We start from the raw sequence: 12,802 nt of genomic DNA on the forward strand, positions 1-12,802 counted from the left end.
ATGCATTGTACATTTTTTCTGACAGATTATATTCAGAGCCATTTTCTAATAACATTGGGGTGCCTAGATAATATTTAGATTTATTTCGATTCGCATAATATTAGAATTTCGGTATTTTACATGAGAGAGCATATTGGGTTGGTGTATATACTCCAAAACAGAGTAGAAAAAGCCATTATATATTTCTTCTGACAGATTCTATTCAGAGCAATTTTGCTTTTAACATTGGGTTGCCTAGATAATCTTTATATTTATTTCGGTTCATGTTAATTAGAATTTCGGTATTTTACATGGGAGAGTATATTGAGTTTGTGTATATAATCCAAAACAGAGTAGAAAAGGGCATTGTATATTTTTTCTGACATTATATTCAGAGCAATTTTGCTTTTAAGATTCGGGTGCGTAGATAATATTTCGATTTTTTTGGTTCATGTAAAATTAGAATTTCGGTATTTTACATGAGAGAGCATATTGAGTTGGTGTATATACTCCAAAACAGAGTAGAAAAGGGCATTGTATATGTTTTCTGACAGATTATATTCAGAGCAATTTTGCTTTTAACATTGGGGTGCCTAGATAATATTTAGATTTTTTTCGATTCGCGTAAAATTTGAATTTCGGTATTTTACTTGAGAGAGCATATTGAGTTGGTGTATATACTCCAAAACAGAGTTGAAAAAAACATTGTATATTTTTTCTGACACAATATATTCACAGCAATTTTGCTTTTAACATTGGGGTGCCTAGATTATACTTAGATTTATTTCGATTCATGTAAAATTTGAATTTCGATATTTTACAAGAGAGAGCATATTGAGTTGGTGTATATATTCAAAAACAGAGTAGAAATGGGCATTGTATATTTTTTCTGACAGATTATATTCAGAGCCATTTTGCTTTTAACATTGGGGTGCCTAGATAATATTTAGATTTTTGCAATTAGCGTAAATTTAGAATTTCGGTGTTTTACATCAGAGAGCATATTGAGTTGGTGTATATCCTCCAAAACAGGGTAGAAAAGAGCATTGTATATTTTCTCTGACACACTGTATTCAGAGAAATTTTGCTTTTAACATTGGGGTGCCTAGATAATATTTAGATTTTCTTTGATTCGCGTAAAATTAGAATTTCGGTATTTTACATGAGAGAGCATATTGAGATGGTGTATATACTCCAAAAAAGAGTAGAAAAAAGCATTGTACATTTTTTCTGACAGACTGTATTTAGTGCCATTTTCTTTTAACATTGGGGTGCCTAGATAATATTTTGATATTTTTCGATTCCCGAAAAATTAGAATTTCGGTATTTTACATGAGAGAGTATATTGAGTTGGCTTATATACTCCAAAACAGGGTAGAAAAGGGCATTGTATATTTTTTCTGACAGATGATATTTAGAGCAATTTTGCTTTTAACATTGGGGTACCAAGATAATATTTAGATTTTTTTCAATTTGCGAAAATTTAGAATTTCAGTATTTACATTAGAGAGCATATTGAGTTGGTGTGTATACTCCAAAACAGAGTAGAATTAGGTATTGTATATTTTTTCAGACACATTATATTCAGAGCAATTTTGCTTTTAACATTGCGGTGCCTAGATAATATTTAGATTTTTTCGATTAGCGTAAATTTAGAATTTCGGTATTTTACATGAGAGAGAATATTGAGTTGGTGTATATCCTCCAAAACAGAGTAGAAAAGGGCATTGTATATTTTTTCTGACAGATTATATTCAGAGAAATTTGCTTTTAACATTGGGGTGCCTATATAATATTTAGGTTTTTTTCCATTCGTGTAAATTTAGAATTTCGGTGTTTGATATGAGAGAGCATATTGATTTGGTGTATATACTCCAAAACAGAGTAGAAAAGGGCATTGTATTTTTCTAACAGATTATATTCAGAGCAATTTTGCTTTTAACATTAGGCTTCCTAGATAATATTCACATTTTTTTTGATTTGTGTAAAATTATAATATCGGTATTTTACAAGAAAGAGCATATTGTGTTGGTGTATATACTCCAACACAAAGTTGTTAAAGGCATTGTATATTTTTTCTGACAGATTATATTCAGAGCAATTGAGTTGTAATCTTTGAGGTGCCTAGATAATATTTAGATTTTTTTCGATTCGCATAAAATTAGAATTTCGCTATTTTACATGAGAGAGCATATTGAGTTGGTGTATATACTCCAAAACAGAGTAGAAAAGAACACTGTATATTTTTTCTGACAGATTTTATTCAGAGAAATTTTGCTTTTAACATTGGGGTGCCTAGATAATATTTAGAATTTTTTCGATACGTGTAAATTTAGAATTTCTGTGTTTTACATCAGAGAGCATGTTGAGTTGGTGTATATCCTCCATAACAGAGTAGAAAACGGCATTGTATATTTTCTCTCACAGACTATATTCAGAGCAATTCTGCTTTTAACATTGGGGTGCCTAGATAATATTTAGATTATTTTCAATTCACGTAAAATAAGCATTTCGGTATTTTACATGAGAGAGCATATTGAGTTGGTGTATATCCTCCAAAACAGAGTAGAAAAGGGCATTGTATATTTTCTCTGACAGACTATATTCAGAGCAATTTTGCTTTTAACATTGGGGTGCTTAGATAATATTTAGATTTTTTTCGTTTCACGTAAAATTAGAATTTCGGTATTTTACATGAGAGAGCATATTGAGTTGTTGTATATACTCCAAAAAAGAGTAGAAAAGGGCATTGTATATTTTTTCTGACAGACTGTTTTTAGTGCCATTTTCTTTTAACATTGGAGTGCCTAGGTAATATTTAGATTTTATTCGATTTGTGAAAAATTAGAATTTCTGTATTTTACATGAGAGAGCATATTGAGTTGTTGTATATACTCCAAAAAATAGTAGAAAAGGGCATTGTATATTTTTTCTGACAGACTGTATTTAGTGCCATTTTCTTTTAACATTGGGGTTCCTAGATTATATTTAGATTTTTTTCGATTCGTGAAAAATTAGAATTTCGGTATTTTACATGAGAGAGCATATTGAGTTGGTGTATATACTCCAGAAAAGAGTAGAAAAGGGCACTGTATATTTTTTCTGACAGATTATATTCACAGAAAATTTGCTTTTAACATTGGGGTGCCTAGATAATATTTATATTTTTTTCGATTTGCGTAACATTTTAATTTCCCTATTTTACATGAGAGAGCATATTGAGTTCGTGTATATAATTTTAAACAGAGTAGAAAAGGGCATTGTATATTTTTTTCTGACAGATTATATTCAGAGCAATTTTGCTTTCTACATTGTCATGCCTAGATAATATTCATATTTTTTTCGATTCGCGTGAACTTAGAATTTCGGTATTTTACATGAGAGAGCATATTTAGTTGGTGTATATAATCCAAAACAGAGTAGAAAAAAGCATTGTATATTTTCTCTGACGGATTATATTCAGAGCAATTTTGCTTTTTAACTGGGGGTGCCTAGTTAATATTTAGATTTTTTTCGATTCGCGTAAAATTAGAATTTTGGTATTTTACGTAAGAGAGCATATTGAGTTGGTGTAGATACTTCAAAACAGAGTAGATAAGGGCATTCTATATTTTTAATGAACGATTATATTCAGAGCAATTTTTATTTTAACTTTGGGGTGCCTAGATAATATTTAGATTTTTTTCGATTCACGTAACATTTGAATTTCCCTATTTTACATGAGAGAGCATATTGAGTTGGTGTATATACTCCAAAACAGGGTAGAAAAGGGCATTGTATATTTTTTCTTACAAATTATATTCAGAGCAATTTTTCTTTTAACATTGGGGTGCCTAGATAATATTTAGATTTTATTCTATTCGGGTAAATTTGGAATTTCTGTATTTTTCATGAGAGAGCATATTGAGTTGGTTTATATATTCCAAAAAAGAGTAGAAAAGGGCATTGTATATTTTCTCTGACAGATTATATTCAGAGCAGTTTTGCTTTTAACCTTGGGGTGCCTAGATAATATTTAGATTTTATTTGATTCGCATAAAATTAGAATTTCGGTATTTTACAAGAGACAGCATATTGAGTTCTTGTATATACTCCAAAACAGAGTAGAAAAGGGCATTGTATATTTTTTCTGATAGATTATATTGAGAGCAATTTTGATTTTAACATTGGGGTGCCTAGATAATATTCAGATTTTTTTCTATTCGCATAAAATTAGAATTTCGGTATTTTTCATGAGAGATCATATTGAGTTGGTGTATATACTCCAAAACAGAGTAGAAAAATACATTGTACATTTTTTCTGACAGATTATATTCAGAGCCATGTTCTATTAACATTGGTGTGCCTAGATAATATTTAGAATTTTTTCGATTCGCGTAAAATTAGAATTTCCGTATTTTACATGAGAGAGCATATTGAGTTAGTGTATATACTCCAAAACAGAGTAGAAAAGGGTATTGTATATTTTTTATGACAGATTATACTCAGAGAAATTTTGCTTTTTACATTGGGGTGTCTAGCTAATATTGAGATTCATTTAGATTCGCATAAAATTAGAATTTTTTTTTACATGAGAGAGCATATTGAGTTTGTGTACATACTCCAAAACAAAGTAGAAAAACGCACTGTATATTTTTTCTGACACATTATATTCAGAGCAATCTTGCTATTGACATTAAGGTGCCTTGATAATATTTAGATTTTTTTCGATTCACGTAAATTATAATTTTGTTATTTTACATGAGAGAGCTTATTGAGTTGGTGTATATACTCCAAAACAGAGTCGAAAGGGGCATTGTATATTTTGTCTGACACATTATATTCAGAGCAATTTTGCTTTTAACATTGGTTAGCCTAGATACTATTTAGATTTTTTTTGATTCGTGTAAAATTAGAATTACAGTATTTTATGTGAAGGAGCATATTGCGTTGGTGTATATACTCCAAAACATAGTAGAAAAGGGCATTGTATATTTTTTATGAAAGATAATATTCAGAGCAAATTTGCTTTTAACATTGGGGTGCCTAGATAATATTTAGATTTTTTTCGATTCGCGTAAAATTAGAATTTTGGTATTTTACATGGGAGAGCATATTGAGTTGGTGTATATACTCCATAACAGAGTAAAAAGGGGCATTGTATATTTTTTATGACAGATTATATTCAGAGCAATTTTGCTTTTAACATTGGGCTGCCTAGATAATATTTAGATTTATTTCGATTCGCGTAAATTTAGAATTTCGGTATTTTACATGATAGAGCATATTGAGTTTCTGTATATATTCTAAAACAGAGTATAAAAGAGCATTGAATATTGTTTCTGACAGACTCTATTTCGTAATTTTTCTTTTAACATTGGAGTGCCTAGATAATAGTTAGATTTTTTTTCGATTCATGTAAAATTAGAATTTCGGTATTTTACATGAGAGAGCATATTGAGTTTGTGTATATACTCCAAAACAGAGTAGAAATGGGCATTGTATATCTTTTCTGACAGAATATATTCAGGGAAATTTTGCTTTTAACATTGGGGTGCCTATATAATATTTATATTTTTTTTGATTCGTGTAAATTTAGAATTTCAGTATTTTACATGGGAGAGCAAATTGAGTTGGTGTATATACCCCAAAACTGAGTAGAAATGGGCATTGTATATTTCTTCTGACAGATTATATTCAGAGCAATTTTGCTTTTATCATTGGGGTGCCTAGATAATATGTATATTTTTTTCGATTCGTGTAAAATTAGAATTTCGGTATTTTACATGAGAGAGCATATTGAGTTTGTGTATATACTCCAAAACAGTGTAGAAAAAAGCATTGTATATTCTTTTGATAGATTATATTCAGAGAAATTTTGCTTTTAACATTGGGGTGCCTAGGTAATATTTAGATTTTTTTCGATTCGTGTAAAATTAGAATTTTGGTGTTTTACATCAGAGAGCATATTGAGTTGGTGTATATCCTCCAAAACAGAGTAGAAAAGGCCATTGTATATTTTCTTCAAGAGTCTATATTCACAGCAATTTTTCTTTTAACATTGGGGTGCCTAGATAATATTTACATTTTTTTCGGTTCGTGTAAATTTAGAATTTCGGTATTTTACATGAGAGAGCATATTCAGTTGTTGCATATACTCCAAAACAAAGTAGAAAAGGGCATTGTATATTTTTTTTGACAGTCTGTATTAACAGAAATTTTGCTTTTACCATTGCGGTTCCTAGATAATATTTAAATTTTCTTCGATTCGCAGAAATTTTGAATTTCGGTATTTTACATGAGAGAGCATATTGAGTTGGTGTATATACTTCAAAACAGAGTAGAAAACGGCATTGTATATTTTTTCTGACAGATTTTATTCAGAGCAATTTTGGTTTTAACATTGGGGTACCTAGATAATATTTAGATCTCTTTCGATTCGCGTAAAATTTGAATTTCGGTATTTTACATGATAGAGCATATTGAGTTTGTGTATATATGCCAAAACAGAGTAGAAAAAGGCATTGTATATTTTTTCTGAGAAAGTATATTCAGAGAAATTTTGCTTTTAACATTGGGGTGCCTAGATAATATTTAGATTTATTTTGATTCGTGTAAAATTAGAATTTTTGTATTTTACATGAGATAGCATATTAAGTTGGTGTACATACTCCACAAAAGAGTAGAAAAAAATTGTATATTTTTTATGACACATTATATTCAGAGCAATTTTGCTTTTAACATTGGGGTGCCTAGATAATATTTACATTTTTTTCGATTCGTTTAAAATTAGAATATTGGTATTTTACATGAGAGAGCATATTGAGTTGGTGTATATACTTCAAAACAGAGTAGAATAGGGTATTGAATATTTTTTCTGACAGATTATATTCAGAGAAATTTTGCTTTTAACATTGGGGTGCCTAGATAATATTTGGATTTATTCTGATTCGTGTAAAATAAGAATTTCAGTATGTTAAAGGAGAGAGCATATTGAGTTGGTGTATATAATCCAAAACAGTGTAGAAAAGGGCATTGTATATTTTTTCTGACAGATTATATACAGAGCCATTTTCTTTTAACATTGGTGTGCCTAGATAATATTTAGATTTTTTTCGATTCACGTAAAATTCGAATTTCCTTATTTTACATGAGAGTGCATATTGAGTTGGTGTATATAATTTTAAACAGAGTAGAAAAGGGCATTGTATATTTTTTCTGACAGATTATATTCAGAGCAATTTTGCTTTTTACATTGTCGTGCCTAGATAATATTCATATTTTTTTCGATTCGTGTGAACTTAGAATTTCGGTATTTTACATGAGAGAGCATATTTAGTTGGTGTATATAATCCAAAACAGAGTAGAAAAAAGCATTGTATATTTTCTCTGACGGATTATATTCAGAGCAATATTGCTTTTTAACTGGGGGTGCCTAGTTAATATTTAGATTTTTTTCGATTCACGTAAAATTAGAATTTCGGTATTTTACGTAAGAGAGCATATTGAGTTGGTGTAGATACTTCAAAACAGAGTAGATAAGGGCATTCTATATTTTTTATGAACGATTATATTCAGAGCAATTTTGCTTTTAACTTTGGGGTGCCTAGATTATATTTAGATTTTTTTCGGTTCGTGTAATATTAGAATTTCGATATTTAACATGAGAGAGCATATTGAGTTGGTGTATATACTCCAACACAAAGTAGAAATGGGCATTGTATATTTTCTCTGACAGATTATATTCAGAGCAATTTTGGTTTTAACATTGTGGTGCCTAGATAATATTTAAATTTTTTTCAATTTGCGTAAACTTAGAATCTCAGTACTTTACATGAGAGAGCATATTAAGTTGGTGTATATAATCCAAAACAGAGTAGAGAAAAGCATTGTATATTCTCTCTGACGGATTATATTCAGAGCAATATTGCTTTTTAACTGGGGGTGCCTAGTTAATATTTAGATTTTTTTCGATTTGCGTAAAATTAGAATTTCGGTATTTTACATGGGAGAGCATATTGAGTTGGTGTATATACTTCAAAACAGAGTAGTAAAGGGCATTCTATATTTTTTATGAACGATTATATTCAGAGCAATTATTTTACATTGGGGTGCCTAGATAATATTTAGATTTTTTTCGATTCGTGTAAAATTAGAATTTTGGTATTTTACATGAGAGAGCATATTGAGTTGGTTTATATATTCCTAAACAAAGTAGAAAAAAGCATTGTATATTTTTTATAACAGATTATATTCAGAGCAATTTTTCTTTTAACATTAGGGTGCCTAGATAATATTTATATACTTTTCGGTTCGTGTAAAATTAGAGTTTCAATATTTAACATGAGAGAGCATATTGAGTGTGTATATACTCCAAAACAGAGTAGAAGAGGGCATTGTATATTTTTTATGACAGATTATATTCAGAGAAATCTTGCTTTTAACATTTGGGTGCCTAGATAATATTGAAATATTTTTCGATTTGTGTAAATTTAGAATTTCGTTATTTTAATGAGAGAGCATATTCAGTTGGTGTATATACTCCAAAACAGAGTAGAAAAGGGCATTGTATATTTTTTATGACAGTTTATATTCAGAGCAATTTTGCTTTTTACCTTGGGGAGCCTCGTTGATATTTAGATTTTTTTCGATTCACGTAAATTTAGAATTTCGGTATTGTACTTGAGAGAGCAAATTGAGCTGGTGTATATACTTCAAAACAGAGTAGAAAAGGGCATTGTATATTTTTTCTGACAGATTATATTCAGAGCAATTTTGCTTTTAACATTGGGGTGCCTAGATAATATTCAGATTTTTTTCTATTCGTGTAAAATTAGAATATTGGTATTTTTCATGAGAGAGCATATTGAGTTGGTGTATATACTCCAAAACAGAGTAGAGAAGGGCATTGTACATTTTTTCTGAAAGATTATATTCAGAGCCATTTTCTATTAACATTGGGGTTTCTAGATAATATTTAGATTTTTTTCAATTCGTGTAAAATTAGAATTTCGGTATTTTACTTGAGAGAGCATATTGAGTTGGTGTATATACTCAAAAACAGTAGAAAAGGGCATTGTATATTTTTTCTGACAGATTATATTCAGAGCAATTTTGCTTTTCACATAAAAATGCCTAGATAATATTTAATTTTTTTCGATTCACGTAAAATTAGAATTTCCGTATTTTACATGAGAATGTATATCGAGTTGGTGTATATATTCCAAAACAGAGTAAAAGAGGGCATTGTATATTTTCTCTGACAGATTATATTCAGACAAATTTTGCTTTTAACATTAGGGTGCCTCAATAATATTTAGATTTTTTTTGATTTGTGTAAATTTAGAATTTCGGTATTCTACATGAAAGAGCATATTGAGTTGTTTTATATAATCCAATACAGAGTAGAAAAGGACATTGTATATTTTTTCTGACAGATTATATTCAGAGCAATTTTGCTGTTAACATTGGGGTGCCTAGATAATATTTATATTTATTTCGATTCGCGTAAAATTTGAATTTCTGTATTTAACATGAGAGAGCATATTGAGTTGGTGTATATACTCCAAAACAGAGTAGAAAAGGGCATTGTATATATTTTCTGACAGATTATATTCAGAGCAATTTTCCTTTTAACATTGGGGTGCCTAGATAATTTTTAGATTTTTTCGATTCGCTTAAAATTCGAATTTCCGTATTTTACATGAGATAGCATATTGAGTTGGTGTATATACACCAAAACAGAGCAGAAAAAAGCATTGTATATTTTTTCTGACAGATTATATTCAGAGCCATTTTCTTGTAACATTGGGGTGCCTAGATAATATTTAGATTTCTTTCGATTTGCGTATCATTTGAATTTCGGTATTTTACATGAGAGAGCATATTGAGTTGGTGTATATACTTTAAAACAGAGTAGAAAAGCGCATTGTATATTTTTTCTGACAGAGTATATTCAGAGAAATTTTGCTTTTAACATTGGGGTGCCTTGATAATATTTAGATTTTTCTTGATTCGCGTAAATTTAGAAATTCTGTATTTTACATGGGAGACCATATTCAGTTGGTGTATATAATCCAAAACAGAGTAGAAAAGGGCATTGTATATTTTTTCTGACAGACTGTATTCAGAGCTATTTTGCTTTTAACATTGGGGTGCATAGATAATATTTAGATTTTTTTCGGTTCGTGTAAATTTAGAATTTCGGTATTTTACATGAGAGAGCATATTGAGTTGGTGTATATACCCCAAAACAGAGTAAAAAAGGGCATTGTATATTTTTTCTGATAGATTATATTCAGAGCAATTTTGCTTTTAACATTGGGGTGGTTGATAATATTTAGATTTTTTTCGATTCGCGTAAATTTAGAATTGCGGTATTTTATATGAGAGAGCATATTGAGTTGGTGTATATACACCAAAACAGAGTAGAAAAGGGCATTGTATATTTTTTTCTGACAGATTATATTCAGAGAAATTTTGCTTTTTACATTGGGGTGCCTAGATAATATTCAGATTTTTTTCTATTCGTGTAAAATTAGAATTTCGGTATTTTTCATGAGAGAGTATATTGAGTTGGTGTATATAATCCAAAAGAGAGTAGAAAAATGCATTGTACATTTTTTCTGACAGATTATATTCAGAGCCATGTTCTATTAACATTGGAGTGCCTAGATAATATTTAGATTTTTTTCGATTCGTGTAAAATTAGAATTTTGGTATTTTACATGAGAGAGCATATTGAGTTGGTTTATATATTCCTAAACAAAGTAGAAAAAAGCATTGTATATTTTTTATGACAGATTATATTCAGAGCAATTTTTCTTTTAACATTAGGGTGCCTAGATAATATTTATATACTTTTCGGTTCGTGTAAAATTAGAGTTTCAATATTTAACATGAGAGAGCATATTGAGTGTGTATATACTCCAAAACAGAGTAGAAGAGGGCATTGTATATTTTTTCTGACACTTTATATTCAGAGCAATTTTGCTTTTAGCATCAGCGTGCCTAGATAATATTTAGATTTCCTTCGATTTGCATAAATTTAGAATTTCTGTATTTTACATGAGAGAGCATATTGAGTTGGAGTATATACTCCAAAACAAAGTAGAAAAGGGCATTGTATATTTTTTCTGACAGATTATATTCAGAGCAATTTTGCTTTTAACATTGGGGTGCCTAGATAATATTTAGATTTTTTTCTATTCGCGTAAATTTAGAATTTTGGTATTTTACATGAGAGAGCATATTGACTTGGTGTATATACTCCAAAACAGAGTGGAAAAGGCCATTGTGTATTTTTTCTGACAGATTACATTCAGAGCAATTTAGTTTTTAACTCTGAGGAGCCTAGATAATATTAAATTTTTTTGATTCACGTAAATTTTGAATTTCGGTATTTTACATGGAGAGAATATTGAGTTCATGTATATACTCCAAAACAGAGAAGAAAAGTGCATTGTGTATTTTTTCTGACAGATTATATTCAGAGAAATTTTGCTTTTAACAGTGGGGTGATTAGATAATATTTAGATTTTTTCGATTCTTGTAAATTTAGAATTTCGGTGTTTTACATGAGAGAGCATATTGAGTTGGTGTATATCCTTCAAAACAGATTATAAAAGGGCATTGCATACTTTCTCTGACAGACTATATTCAGAGCAATATTGCTTTTAACATTGGGGTGCCTAGATAATATTTAGATTTTTTTCGATTCACGTTAAATTAGAATTTCGGTACTTTACATGAGAAAGCATATTGAGTTGGTGTATATACTCCAAAACAGACTAGAAAAGGGCATTGTATATTTTTTCTGACAGATTATATTCAGAGCAATTTTTCTTTTAACATTGAAATGCCTAGATAATATTTATATTTTCTTCAGTTCCTGTAAATTTAGAATTTTGGTATTTTACCTGAGAGAGCATATTGAGTTGGTTTATATACTCCAAAAAATAAGTAGAAAAGGGCATTGTATATTTTTTCTGACAGAATATATTCTGAGCAATTTTGCTGGTAATATTTGGGTGCCTAGATAATATTTACATTTTTTTCAGTTCGTGTAAATTTAGAATTTCTGTATTTTACATGAGAGAGCATATTGTGTTGGTGTATATACTCCAAAACATTGTAGAATAAGGCATTGTATATTTTTTCTGACAGATTTTATTCAGAGAAATTTTGCTGTTAACATTGGGGTGCCTAGATAATATTCAGATTTTTTTCTATTCGCGTAAAATTAGAATATCGGTATTTTTCATGAGAGAGCATATTCAGTTGGTGTATATACCCCAAAACAGAGTAGAGAAGGTCATTGTATATTTTTTCTGACAGATTATATTCAGAGCAATTTTGCTTTTCACATAAAAATGCCTAGATAATATTTAATTTTTTCGATTCTCGTAAAATTAGAACTTTTGTATTTTACATGTTGGAGCATACTGAGTTGATGTATATACTCTAAAACAGAGTAGAAGAGGGCAGTGTATATTTTTTCTGACAGATTATATTCAGAGAAATTTTGCATTTAACATTAGGGTGCCTAGATTATATTTAGATTTTTTTCGATTTGTGTAAATTTAGAATTTCAGTATTCTACATGGGAGAGCATATTGGGTTGGTGTATATACTCCAAAACAAAGTAGAACAGGGCATTGTATATTTTCTCTGATAGATTATATTCAGAGCAATTTTGTTTTTAACATTGGAGTGCGTAGATAATATTTAGATTTATTTCGAATTGCGTAAAATTAGAATTTCGGCATTTTACATGAGAGAGAATATTGAGGTAGTTTATATACTCTAAAACAGAGTAGAAAGAGGCATTGTATATTTTTTGTGA

This window comes from Callithrix jacchus, chromosome 13 (genome assembly GCF_049354715.1).
Source record: "Callithrix jacchus isolate 240 chromosome 13, calJac240_pri, whole genome shotgun sequence".
In the NCBI taxonomy this organism is placed as follows: domain Eukaryota; kingdom Metazoa; phylum Chordata; class Mammalia; order Primates; family Cebidae; genus Callithrix; species Callithrix jacchus.